The sequence below is a fragment of the Pristis pectinata genome, chromosome 38, assembly GCF_009764475.1.
Source record: "Pristis pectinata isolate sPriPec2 chromosome 38, sPriPec2.1.pri, whole genome shotgun sequence".
NCBI classification, from domain to species: domain Eukaryota; kingdom Metazoa; phylum Chordata; class Chondrichthyes; order Rhinopristiformes; family Pristidae; genus Pristis; species Pristis pectinata.
In genome coordinates, this window is record NC_067441.1 from 5,388,258 (window position 1) to 5,402,616 (window position 14,359).

At 39.6% G+C, this 14,359-nt stretch overlaps 1 protein-coding gene across 5 annotated transcripts in view; it reads right to left on the reverse strand.

Moving 5' to 3' along the window:
* The window catches only part of LOC127586995 (acylphosphatase-2-like), a 79,704-nt gene that overhangs the window by 42,443 nt on the left and 22,902 nt on the right, over positions 1–14,359 (reverse strand). The window contains exons 1-2 of one of the 5 annotated variants that reach the window (XM_052045074.1): positions 1,141–1,207; positions 677–704 (exon numbers count right to left, since the gene is read on the reverse strand). The exons of 2 other annotated variants lie outside the window; for them this stretch is intronic. The gene's annotated coding sequence lies outside the window, so the exon portion shown is untranslated. Of the gene's footprint in view, positions 1–676; positions 1,090–1,140; positions 1,208–14,359 lie in introns of those variants that run through there. 2 more of the 5 variants (XM_052045078.1, XM_052045075.1) reach the window with 2 other exon arrangements.

The following is a 14,359-nucleotide window of genomic DNA, read 5'->3' on the forward strand; positions in this document are numbered from 1 at the left end:
TCAAGGAAAATGTGAAGGCATTAGAAAGGATGCAGAAAAGACACATTAAGATGGTCCTGGATTGAAGAATCTTCAGTTATGTAGAAAGACTGGAAAAGCTGTGTTGTTCTCATTCTAGCAGAACAGATAAATTGATATTACTCTTTAAAAAAAATCATGAAGGTGAATGAGGGAAAACTTTCCCGATTGGTGAACAAGTCAAGAAGAGTACACAGATTTAAAGCGATTGGCAAAAGATCTAATGGCAACTTGAGAAGAAACTTCTCATGCAGTGACTTTTTTTCTGGAATTCAGTGAGTAAAATGTTGGTGAAAGCTGATGCAATCAGCACAATAGGATTAGCTACATTGTTCAGCCAAGACCAGAAACCCCGTTCTGTGCCATATTAACGCTAAACAAAAGGTGCAGGATTCAACATTGCTTTATCAAATCATCACTCATAACCCAAGACTTAAATATTCTTATAAAAATAGCAGCATTCAGTAAGATCACATATTGGTCATATGACAAACATTTTATTTTAAAAACATTTACTTTCGCCTTCACAGACCTCCTCACTCATTATCTACCACCTAGACACAGACGAGTCGTAAGCATCAAAGGACATGCACAAAACCAAATAGGTGAGATGGTCTGGTGAATGCATACATACAACTGACATAAAAAGAGAACATACCAGAAACATGCAGCAGGTCCAGTGGCAGCTGATAGAAAAGAAACACTGTTAATGTTTCAGGTTGGAGGGCCGGAACTGGGAAAATGAGAAAAAAAAAGTTGCAGAGGAGATGGATGGATGGGATAAGGGCAGTATCTGATTAGGATGAGGTCAAGTTGCTGAGAGGGATTCCAATGTTTACGGAGTCTGCTGCAAATAGCTTCATGAGGGAAGCTTAAAGAGAGAGAAAGCTTTGAGAGAGAGAAAGCAAAGGGACGTGTAGAGCTTTGAAACGCAAGTCAGAGCTTTACTCGAATCTGAAACCACTGTAAGAAATGTACTGGGCAACTTCTGTGGAGAGAGGAAACCCGAGTTCATATTACGGATGGATAACCTTACAGCAGAACTGGCTAATTCTGACACAAATAGGAAAAGCCGACGTTGGGGACCGACGGTTTAAAGGAAATCTTCTAACACTCTCACACCTGCGCAAAATATAAATCATGAGAGAACGACAGTCAGCGCGCCAAACGGACGGGGGAAAGATGAGCGCATGCGCGAAAGGCAGCCCGTCAGCATCACGAGAACGATTGGGCATGCGAACTGAGAAGGTTCTTTTGGCGGGAAACTGCCCGCGGGCGGGAAAAGTCGTTTTGTTTTAAATTTGAAATGCCGTTGGTGGCGCGCGGGAATTCCCAGAGAGAATCAAAGACTCGGGAAAAATTCCATCAGGGCTAAATCTAAAGCCTCGCGGAGTTAATGGAGGCGGCAGTGCAACAGGTAATGGGATCAGAGTATGCTCTGTTCCCGAAAATACCCAGAGAAATAATGCATAAAGCTATAGGTGATCATGCAGTGGTTTCCCCAAAATATCAACTGTTTTTCCTTCACCAAAAGATGAACTGCATTTTTCTTAAGTGCACGTTAAATAATTCAATTTCACCTTTGCATTTATAGTGTCGTGAACATGCCCAAACTCGTTTATTTTAGAATATCTATTCAAAACGACCAGACTTTCATTACAAGGCAAAAAGTGAACACCTCCATTGCCTATTCTATTTTTTAAAAAGTATCAGCAGAGTTGAGTGTGCCTTGGCAGCATTGCTGTACACCCCCACTGCCCTGGTTCAAAGATCAACAATGGATGGTTCAAACAACTATTATGTTTTGACTGATTGATATTCCTGAGACAGTTAAAACAATTTCAGAAGAGAGTTATTCATTTTGTTGAGATGCAGGCTCTTTGGCAAAGCCGTCATATTGTGCATCCCTAATTTTGCTCAAGGTGGTGGTGGTGGGCTGCCTTCTTAAACTGCAGCAGTCCGTCATCCTATAAGCAACACCAGTTAGGGATGCAAGATCTCTTTCATCCAAACCCCTCACCTGGTATGCCTTACCCTTCTTACGAGAATTTAAAGTGGAAAATCAAAATAAAGACCGCAGATGCTATAAATCTGAAATAAAAACAAAGGCTGCAGAAAGAGAGGCAGATTTAATATTTCAGGTCAAAACCACTTTGTTAGAACCCTGAAAGAGTGAAAGCAAACTGGTTTAACTTTACAAATTTTCATGTGCATTTAAGTGCCCTCAATTAATTTGTCTCATTCACCATACTCCCTGCATTTAGGCACGTGCTACTAAAAAGAGATGGTCCGCTCCCTAGCTTGCTGGGAACTTTGGGAGCTGAGCACAACCAAGAGAGAAGCATTAATGCTGGAAGTTAGTCAGCATTTGTACTTAAGATTACCACTTGCAAACTGCAATTCTGTAGAGGTTGTGTGAGGACAATATGGGTTGTTGGATGCTTTTTTTGGTTGGGTTGGCTGTCAATCCTCAAATAATGAGTTCACAAGTGAAGATTAGTGTGGATGCCAAAAGTTGCCACTACCTGTGCAATTAATCCATTGGCCCAGAGATCAACCAACTGAGCAAAGCTGGCATCTTAAATCGATTTTTGTTTCTTTAATGTTCATGGGCTGAACAGAGGGGGAAAATCTTCTCATGGTATTACATAAACCAGGTTATCTTCCCCAACTAAAGTGGCACTTAAAAGAAACATTACCTACCTAAGATTAGATACAAATCAAAGTATTGAATGCAGTCATTCAGAATAAGGTTTATTATCACTGTCCTATATGACATGAAATTTGTTGTTTTGCAGTAGCAGTACAGTGCACAGACATAAAATTACTATAAATTACAAATAAATAGTGCAAAAAAGGAACATGAGGTTAGTGTTCATGGGTTCATGGACTGTTCAGAAATCTGATGACGGAGGGGAAGAATCTGCTCTCTGAATCGTTGACTGTGGTCTTCAGGCTCCTGTACCTCTTCCCTGAAGGTAGTAATGAGAAGAGGGTATGTCTTCCTAGATGATGAGGGTCCTTAATGATGGATGCTGCCTTCTTGAGGCACTGCCTCTTGAAGATGTCATCGATAATGGGGAGGGTTGTGCCCATGATAGAGCTGGCTGAGTCTACAACCCTCTGCAGCCTCTTGCGATCCTGTGCCTTTGGAGTCTCCATCATTAATGCTAGTCATGACTCAATTGGATAAAATATGTTTTGCCTCCAGATTATAGAAAACCTCATTATTAAGATAAAACATGACAACAGAAGATTTCAAGGACTTTCTGAACTTGAAGGAGATCTATTAGTATGGGTTAATGCAGTAAACCCCAGTTTGCATTCCCACAGAGAAGGGCTTTTTTGTATTGTGACAGGTAGGTGCATCAAACTGAAACACAATTGATTCTACAAATTTGATAGACTGATTTTGTTTTTAGTCCTAATGCTAATTTTGAATGGTTCCATTTTGTCCAGTGGCAGCTACCGGACAATGGATTGCCAACAATCAACCAGATAATTTCAGCAAAGGTAAGACTTAATTAGTGCAGATCTCTTCCAAACCCATTTGCACTTTCAAATTGGTTTAGATCTATTGCTGTGTATTATGCTGATCTAAATTATATTTAAAATAGGCTACCAGAATACAGAATCAGCCCGTAATAACTCCTTATAGAATTGTACAGCATCATAGAAATCAGCTGGGCTCATCGAGTCTGTTCTTTCAAAGTACAATCCAAGCAGTCCCTTTGTTTTGTGCTTCCAGATTCCAGTATCTGCAGTCTCTTGCATCTTCTAGTCCCTTTGGATTACTTAATGAAGGCTGCTATTGATTCTATATTCGCCACCCGATCAGGCAGCGATTTTCAAATCCCAGCCACTTAATGAAATAAAAATTCTTCATGTTGTCTCTGAAATCTAAGCTCCCTGTTTTAAGGTTCTTTAGCTATTGAAAACATTTACTCTGTCTGAACTATTGCTTTGATTTTAAATGCCTCTACCAAATTTCCTCTTGGTGTTCTCCACCTCACAAAGTGCAATGCTTCAGTCTAACCATGTAACTAGTAAATCATACTTCTTAATAAATCTCTTTTGCAACATATCTCTGCACATCCTTCACAACCTAAAGTGTAGTGTACATAATTGGATACAATATTGTAATTGGGCCAAACTAGTGTTTGTACAGTGTATTGGTATAAACTTGATTTACAGGTTCTGGGCAGAACAATTTCAGATAAGAGGAATTAACAGCATTTTCTGTTGTCATTTCATACTTCCAGCATCCATTGTGTTTTCCTTTTGTAATCTCAGATTATAATTCGGTTTTCATTTATACCGCCATGAACTTGTTCCATCATCATCTCTTTTCACCGTGGATCATCATTCCTTTTGTCATTCCTGTCATGTCTTTCCTTTTGTTCTATCCTCCCCTTTCTCTCCATCTTGAAGCTTATCTCATATCTTTCCCAGTTCCATACAGTGACTGATCTGAAAAGCTACTGCTACCTCTCTTCATAGATGCTGCCTGAGCTTCGGATCATCTGTTTTTATTTTGCTGCTTTCCATTGGATTTAGCAATCCCTGGTTTTTGTATTGGAAATTCAGCTCCAGATGACAATGGAATGAATTTCAGAGGCAGAGTACCAAATGATTCAGCACTGTTGACCATGGATGAATTTGTTAGCAAATGTATTTGTAAAGCTCAGGATCCCTTAAGGAGATAGCCTTAGTTGTTTGTGATGGCACAGTAGAATTGCAAATAAGTTCTCGGTAAAAAGTTTGCCTTTTTCTTACTCCTCATACATTGAGAAAGTCTCCAGCTCCTCTTCCCACCACAATTCCCAATGAGAAGTTGACTGTGACTCAATTCTATCCACCAACAAAACAGGTGAGTAATTCTTCATATGGGAAGGGAGGCATTGCATTGCTGCAGTGATAGATTCATAGTACTTACTCTCATTATTATTTCTACTTAAATGACAAAGATTTCATTGGAATGCCTTAGAAAAAGCACAATATTTACAAAGATGATCTGGGATGTAAAGTAATAACCCACACCTCTGTGGGCATCTTTAGCAGAGAGTTTGATAATTAGGGGACATAGACTTAAATTAATTAGTAAAACAATGAATAGGAAGTTGAGGAAATATTTTTCATTCATCTAAAGAGTACCAGATCTCAGTGCCTGATGGGGTGATAAAGGAAAAAACCCTTAATTAAACAATTATAAAGTATTCTGGATGAACAGTTGAAGTCCCATAACCTTTCAGGCAAGGCTGTGGACTGAGAACAGGGCAGTGGGATTAACCCATATAATTTCCCCCTATTTGGCTGGTTTGATGGGTCATATGGAGTTCTTTCACATGCCTTAAATTTCTGTCATCATACGACGTTAGACTTAAGGGAGTTATGGTGTTTGTCCCTGTACTTGATTCAAAGTGAAATCTCCATCCAAATAGTAAACAAGTTCACAGATGACACCACCATAGTGGACCAGATCTTAATCAATGATGAGACGGAGCACAGAAAGGAGATAGAGAACCTAGAAGCATGGTGTCAAGACAACAACCTTTCCCTCAGTGTCAGCAAGACAGAATAGCTGGTCATTAACTTCAGGAAGCGGGGTGGAGTACATGCCCCGGTCAGTATTAATGGTGATGAGGTGGAGATGGTTGAGAACTTCAAGTTCCTAGATGTAAGTATCACCAATAGCTTGTCCTGGTCCATGTAGACACCTTGGCCAAGAAAGCACACCATTTGCCTACCTGCACTGCACTTTCTCTGTAAGTAACACTATATTCTGCATTCTGTTACTGTTTTTCCTTTTGTACTACCTTGATGTAGTTATGTTGGGAATGATCTGTCTGGATGGCAAGCAAAACAAAGCTTTTCACTGTATCTCAGTACATGTGACAATAATAAACCAATTACCGAAACTGTTACCTGATACAAAATAAAGATTATTTGGATGTGTGCATGTTTGTTCCATTAATTTGAATTTGTCCAGTTATAGAAAGGCTCTTACTCCAGCTATCCTTGACTCCAGTGCAACCAGACACTGAAAATGTTAATTTAAATGAGAGGCTCATCTCTTCATCATTCAGGGTGGCATTTGAGGTATGAACAATGCATTAGTCTTCCTACTGATCGGTTATTGCTTCTACTTGCTGTATTTTTGAAGAACGAAGAAAGATAAATTAATGTTAATTTGCATATTGCTGGCAAGGGCAGGAATTATTGTTTATTCCTTAGCATTTCAGTAGAGCAGTTAAGAGCCAGATTTCTGTGAGTCGAGAAACACACTGGCCTAATTGGGTAAGGACAGGAGCTTTCTTTCCTTGAAGGACAATTGCAAATTAGATGGGCTTTTACAACAATCTGGCAGCTTCATGTCACGCTTCGAGGTGTGCACAAGAGAGACATATTAGAGATTACATATATGCTTAGGTGTTTGCATCAAACTGCCAAAGAAATTCCAAAGTAATTATCACTTGAATTAAAGTACCTAGTTGCCACAGTGGGAATTGAACTCCTGTCCCCAGAAGTAAAATAGTCCAGAAGTTAAAATACTGCTAGAAATCTGAAATAGTACTGAAATAGTACTGAAGTGGTAAAAATACATTGTAGGTCTGTTAGTCTATGTTGACAGTGAAACAGCATTAATGTTTTGAGTCAATGACCTTTTAGGCTTCCAAGATGCCAGTGCTATAACTTGCTTCTCAGTTGTAGCACTGTAGCAATATTTACTATTGTTTTTGTGATTGTGTCTTAGCTGAATTGATAAGAGGGGTTCTCCATGTCTCAAGTGGTTTAAAGCAATAACTTGCATTAACGTGAAACTTTCTAGAATAGCATGCTGGAAACAACTTTTAACTTCACCATTGACCAGATACTCACATAAATAAAGCAGATCCAATTCTGGATATCCTGCTCCAAGTGACTCACCTCCTGATACACAAAGCCTCTTCACTATTCATATTCATATGAAGGGATACTTTCCAACTACTTCACAATCCAGCAATCAAGGAGCTTGACACCATCTTGTTTAATTGGCACCCTGTCTGCCATTCTAAAATTCATTTTTCTCCACCACTAATTCAGCATGGCTCCAGGAATACCATCTTCAATGTCCACTGCAGTCACTCACCTAGGCAACTATGTCAACACTCCAAATCTGTGATCTCAAATTGTGTGGAGTTTGCATGTTCTCCCTGTGACCACACGGGTTTTCTAAGGTTCCCTAGTTTTCTCCCACGACCTAAAGATGGGCTGGTTTGTAGGTTAATTGGCCACTGTAAATATTCCCTAGAATACAGGTGAGTGACAGAATTTGGGGAGAGGGAATTGATGGAATGTGGAGAGAATTAAAATGTGGGATTATTATAAATGGGTGCCTGATAGGTTGGCCTGGACGGTGGGCCAAAGGGGATGTTTCCGTGCTGTATGACTATGTTGCTCATTAGTACCCTGGATAGTATCCCCTCCTGTCATGTGGGAAAACCAGGGTTCAGTTGCCCAATGAGGAGGCAGTTTTTCCTGTTAAATGGGCATCACAGTAGTACAGTTAATAGAGCTGCTGCCTCACAGTGCAAGGACAGCCGGGTTCATTCTGATCTCAGGTGCTGTCTGTATGGATTTTGCACGTTCTCCCTGTGCCCACATTGGTTTCACTCCGGGGCTGCTACGGTTTCTGCCCACATCCCAAAGACATGCAGGTTGGTATGTTAATTGGCCACTGTAAATTGCCCCTAGTGTGTAGCAGAGTGGTAGAATTGGGAGAGTTGAAGAAAATAAGGGGAGAATAAAAAAAGCTGATTAATGTAGGATTAATGTAAATGGGTGTGTTGACGGTAGTACAGATGCAGTGGGCTGAAGGGCCCATTTCTATGTTTTATAGCTCTGACTCTGACGTGGGCAACAGGCACCTTACAAGTTCCCTCCCAAGTTACACACCATCCTTACTTAGAAATATGTTGCCATTCCTTCATTGTCATTGGGTCTAATCTGGAACTACCTATTCTATAGCATTGTGGGACTACTTTTCACCATATGGCAGTGTCAAAAAGGCAGCTTACACATTTCTCAGGGGAAGGGTCATAAAATGCTTGCCTTGCCCATAGTCCCCACTTCCTGGAAAAATTGCCAAGCAATTGGTGCAGGTCATTCCCATTCATTTTTTTTACGGAACCCGTTTATAGCAACAGAATACTAGCTGAAACTTCTTTGTCATGGGCTAACTAAATTTCTTTGACACATTTTGCATGCAGTCCTTCTTCAGGATTTTGCATTACTTTACGATCAGATTTTCTTTTAATAGCATCTGTGGATGTTGGACATCTGAAATGAAATTTTAAAAAAGATTATGCTGCAAATACTGAGCAAGGCAGGTAGCATCTGTGAAGAGAGGAACAGTTAATGTTCTGGATGATGAATTTTTCCATTTTACAGATACTCTTTGGTGCACTGAGTATTTCCAATTTTCTGTTTTAATTTTTTTTTATTATACAGCATGGTAACAGGCCCTTCAGGCCGATGAGCCCGTGCCGCCCAATTACACCCACTAACCCATACGTCTTTGGAATGTGGGAGGAAACCGGAGCACCCAGAGGAAACCCTCGCAGACACGGGGAGAACATACAAACTCCTTACAAACAGCGGCGGGAATTGAACCCGGGTCGCTGGCGCTGTAATAGGCATTACGCTAACTGCTACACTACCGTGCCGCCCCAATTTAATTTCAGACTTCTTGTTTTCCTTTATGTGTTTTTTCTTGAGATACAAGAATATGCATTTTAACTAAAACAAAACATCCAAACATCCAGATCATGATTTGCACAGTGCCTATTAAACATGAATTGCAAATTGTTTGTTAATCCCATTCTCTCTTGGTTTTCCTTTCTCTTTTAATTAGATTTCTGAGAGGAGCAGCACTGTTATGACAGACTGCTTAATGATTAAGCATTTCTTACACAGGATCAGTATTGTCAATCCACAGGTATTTAAATGATTTATAACAACTGGCTGACGTTGGAGAAATAAAATGTTAGAACACCTGATCACACCTGTCATATCTTCAAAATGTGAACCTAGAGCTGGAAAGTGATTAAAGCTGGATTACTCTTTCTCAGCCAAGGTCTTGAGCCTTCAAAGAGGGCTATTGGGGATCATGATTTACAAGGGTGGATCCATCTGAAGTCCAAGAGGTTCAGAGGACAAAGTGAGGCTGTGGAATAGAGTTTGTAGAGAGGTTGGAACAGGAGCATGTTCAGGAATTTAAATTTAATTGCTTTTAGAAGGTCATTTTACTAGATAAATTACACACAAATTTGTACATCCTTACTGAGAATGATTATTAGGAGATTCCTGCCCCCACCCCACCCTGCCTTTCTTCAAGTATTCATGCCTTCTAAATGGGGAGGAAAGTTGCTAAGCTAAATTGAAGGATAAGTTTCTATCATTTGTAAACTTATCTATTCCCTTTATAGGGACAAGAGTGAGGACCATGGTTGCTTTGTCATGAAGAAGCTCCTCATTATCCTCTGAACCTCTTGCCACAATAGAACTGTTATGATTTTAGATAGAACATCTTTGGGGACAACTTATAAAGGGGAGAATGGAGTGCTGTAAGATAACAATAAAAAATATCAAAGTGGAAAATCACTCAAAATGGAGAAAAATGTGAGAGAAGTTAAATACTGACAGTCACAATAGATGTAAAAATGTTTTAATTACAGTAGATAAGCTTTCAAAAATAAGTTCAATAGCATTCCCTTAAAACATTGCTTTAAAAGTTTTATCATATAGCAATATATTTTTGGGCAAAACCTTACCAAATTTGTTTTAAAAGCCAATTGGTATGTGCCTAGGGTTGCTATATCATAAACTATAACATACACACATGCACAATGGGGTCAAATAGTGCATGTGAGAGATGCATGTTTTGTTGCCACTTTCAGCTGCCTATGTGTGGCCAGTGATCTGTGCATAAAGAAGAAGACCTTCGCAAAATGTGCAAGTCATGTATTGGCACCATTTAAAGGGGAGCTGACTTATTTGGTACATGGCCGTGAAATATTACACATGGATCCTTTTGTGGTTATGTTTTAACTTATCCCTCCTGCCTGCCCATCTCAGTCCGCAAATCTCACAGTCAAAGCTTTTGCATCAGCTACCATTAGACCACAAGCTGGTCACACTCCAAACCTAGATGCCCTGATGTGACCCTCAAAGTCTCTGTTCCCCCACCCCTCACATAACTGGATACAGGATCCTTCCTACATGCTTCCAGATCTGTTTTAACAGATTTCCCAGTCATCACATCGCTCTCGTGAGAATTTAGTGATTGCAAATTGGCTGCTGACTTCAAAAGTGTCTCACTGCAAAGTGCTTTGGAATGTCCTGAAAGGGATGTGTAAGATGCTGTATAATTTTTAAACATAAATCACTGAAGCTATGAATAAGAAAAATAATTTTTTTTCTCTTTAGCTAAAAATTGAGTTTTACATCAAAGTAAATGGAGTTCTATTGAATCAAATCTTTGGGTAAGAATATCCATTTACTATCGCATCGCTTGAGAATTGTGTGATATATCACTTCTTAAAAAATGTTTAATATCAGGTAACAATTCAGACTCCTCAGAGCTTGTAGTTTCACCCTTTAGAAGCCTCAGTTAATTGCATTATCTACATGCTTTTCTGCACATAAATCAGAAGTACATCCCAGGATGCTAAGGAAAGCAAGGGGTGAGCTTCCCGGGGGTATGGGGAGATTTTTGCATCATCATTAGCCACAGGTGAGATACCAAAAGATTGGAGGATAGCTAATGTTTCCCCTTGTTCAGAAAGGGCAGTAGGGATAAGCCTGGAAACCACAGGCTGATGAGCCGTACTACAATGGTAGAGAAGTTGTTGGGGAAGATTCTGAGGAACAAGACTTGTGTTCACTTGGAAAGGTAGGGATTGATTAGGAGGGAGTCAGCACAGTTTTGTGCAGGGGAGATTGTCTCACAAAACTGATTGAGTTTTTTGAGGTGATAACCAAGGAGATTGACGAAGGCACAGCGATAGATGTTATCCATATGGACTTAAGGAACACTTTTGATAAGATCCCACATCATAAGTTGGTCCAGAAGGGATCTAGGGTGTGTTGGTGAACTAGATCCAAAATTGGTTGGGTGAAAGGAAGCAAAGGTTAGTGGTGGATGAGTGTTTTTCTGACTGGAAATCTATAACAATGGTTTACCATAGGGATTGGTGTTGGGACCTTGGTTGTTTGTTTTATATATATATGACTTGGATGAGAATGTAGGGCATATGATTAGTAAGTTTGCAGATGAAACAACAATTGGTGGAGTCGTAGATAATGAAGGAGGTTGTTTAAAGATACAGTGGGACATAGATCAGTTGTAAAGTTGGGTAGAGTGGTTGCAGATGGAATTTCATCCAGGCAAGTGCGAGGTAATGTACTTTGGGAAGTCAAATTCTGTTAGGACATAGAGAGTAAATGGCAGGGACTTTAGGAGCATTGATGGACAGAGAAATGTTGGGGTGCAAGTATATAAGCTCCTTCAAAGTGGCAACACAGGTGGAGAGGGTAGTGAAAAAAGGTATTTGGAATACTTGCCTTCATAGGCTGAGGCTTTGTGTTTAAGAGTTGGGACATCATGTTACAGTTTTACAAAAGTGATTAGACCTCACTTTTGTGTACAGTTCTGGTCACCACACTACAGGAAGGATGTGGTAGCAATAGAAAGAGTGCAGAAGAGATTCACCAAGCTGTTACCTGAAATGGAGGGCTGTTGTTCTAAGGAGAGATTAGATTGGCTAGGTTTATTCTCACTAGAATGGAGGAGGCTAAAGGGATGACCTTGCAGAGGTTTGCAAAGTTATGAGGGGCATACATAGGATAGACAGTCAGAATCTTTCTCCCAGGGCAGGGGAGTCTAGAACTAGAGGGCACAGGTGTAAGGTGAGAAGAAAGAAATTTAAAGGAGATTTAAGGGTTAGGTTTTTCACACAGAGGGCGGTGAATATTTGGAACGAGGTGCCAGAGGAGGTAGTGGCGCCAGATGCTATTACAACGTATAAAATGCTTTTGGACAGGTACTTGAATAAGAAAGGAATAGAGATACATGTCTAATGCAGTCAAATGGGAGTAGTGTAGACAGGCATCACAGTCGGCGTGGATGAGGTGGGCCGTAAGGGCCCGTCTCTATGCAATACATTTCTATGATTCTGCATCACCCATTCTCACCCATTCCCAAGTATAGAAGCTGAGAGATTGGCCTTGCATACTGGAATGATGGAGAATAGGGCCAGTTTACCTCTTGAATCAAAGGGATGGTAAATATGGACATTGAAAGGTAACCAGAGAAATTTTCTTTTAACAGCAGAGGTAGGTAGCGAGGAGGTAGTTATGAATGCTCTGAATAGCTGTGGCACATGGAGCTGACAGAACAGGGTGATAGCAGTTGAGGCCTTTACATGGAATATGGATGATGCATTTCAAGAATAACGATTACTTGTGAATGGTGAATACACAAAAAACCTACCTTTGATGTAATAAGGATATGTATAAGTAATTAAACAGTGATGTGATGTGGGTAGGGCCAAAGATGGACCATTTCCTGGAGAGAATGGCCTGGATTTTACACCATCTTGTGATTTTTCAGCAAGTTTGCAGCAGGCTAGTACTTAAAATTCTTGGATGAAAATCACATTGCCATGGAGTTTCTCCACTCTGCCCCATCCCACAGTTTCACAATCCCAAATACAGCAATGTTCACTCCAGCCAGATATGAAGGAAGTTAATCTACTGAGTGAAATAAAGGGAAGTAACTTAGGTGTTCTGCATGGCATCATCAGGAGGATGTCCTTGTAGAGCAATCTTATAGATACTAGCTACTTGGAAGTCCCGGTCTCTTTAGGAATGGGATAGATTTGAGGTATTAAATGAGCAGTGTTAAAATATAAGAAATTCTGAGGGCAAAATTCACATATAAATGCGGAACATACACTTGCTCCACTGCATTATTTGAACACAAGCATTAACCTGTTACTGTAAACACTGACAACACTGTATTCACCTATGATTAAATCAGGCTCACAGTGACTCAGAACAAACACTCCATTATACAACAAGCAAAATCAATTTACTCAGTAAACAAAGACTATTTAAAGAGCATTAGGAATATAAAGCACAGCAACTTATCCCTACAGAAACAAAGTAATCTAAGGAGATTGCAATGTGTAGAGCATAGATTCATATCAATTAGGTATTTAAAATCAATCTCTGCCACTTAGGGCAGCATGGTCACCAAGCTTGATTGAGAGATGTGTTAACCAATCATATCCACTGGCTGTGGTATTGCCATTTAATTAAGTTAATATCTGCACAAAGACAGCACATGCAGGAAAATGATAAAACTACATCAAGCAATGCAAGTGAACTTCAGTGATTCAATATTTACCCTATGTTCTTACGTAGAATGGGAAATACTCAGGGGCATTTGAATATTTAAGTTCAAAATGAAGTATACAGTGCTAGCAACTACATAAAGATAAATGTATCTTGACCATCCTTTGCTTGCACAACATTGCTATTCATTAGATACACTAGATATTGCTACTTGCTTTGCATTCTGATGTAGAGCAGCAACTATAATTTATGTTCAGGTGGCTGATCTTGACAGTTTTATCAGGAGGAGCAGAGTGTATCACAATGATATTTCCTTCATATTTGTGGATTGGATTGTTTTATATTCTATGGTGTGTTCTGCGTGAGCAAAGTTGCATGCTAGATAGATATTCATTTTTCCATCATTGCATCAAGCTTCTACATCTCCCAGAGACAATTCAAAGTGGTCTAAAAGTTTTGAGGAATTTCATGTTTGGGAACTTACAGATGTTTAAAAGACTCCATCCTTTTAGGAATAGTATGGATTTTACTTATGTACTGCATTGTATGTAACATGATAGACAATTGTTTGGGATTACTTCTGTACTGCATTGTTTTCCAAACTTCTTTAAAGTTAGTGTTGCACTGTTAAAGTTTACAGAGTTTTAAGTAATCTTAGGGGACATTATTGAGAAAGCTGCTTTGTCATTAACGGGTGGAGTGGTGATGTTGCATATTCTCCATCTGTATTGTTGCTGGATGAAACTTCAAAATCAAAATCTGAGTGAAATGCAGATGCATGGCCTTGATTCAACAGTAACTACAATGATTTTTCTTTAGGAATGAGAGACAAGACAAGTTTTGCATTAATGGACAATCTGTACTTTGTGCCAGCACTCACTACATCATGTAAGTGTGAAATAATGGCATCTTATTTTTAGTTCTCAAAACATGCAAGACATTG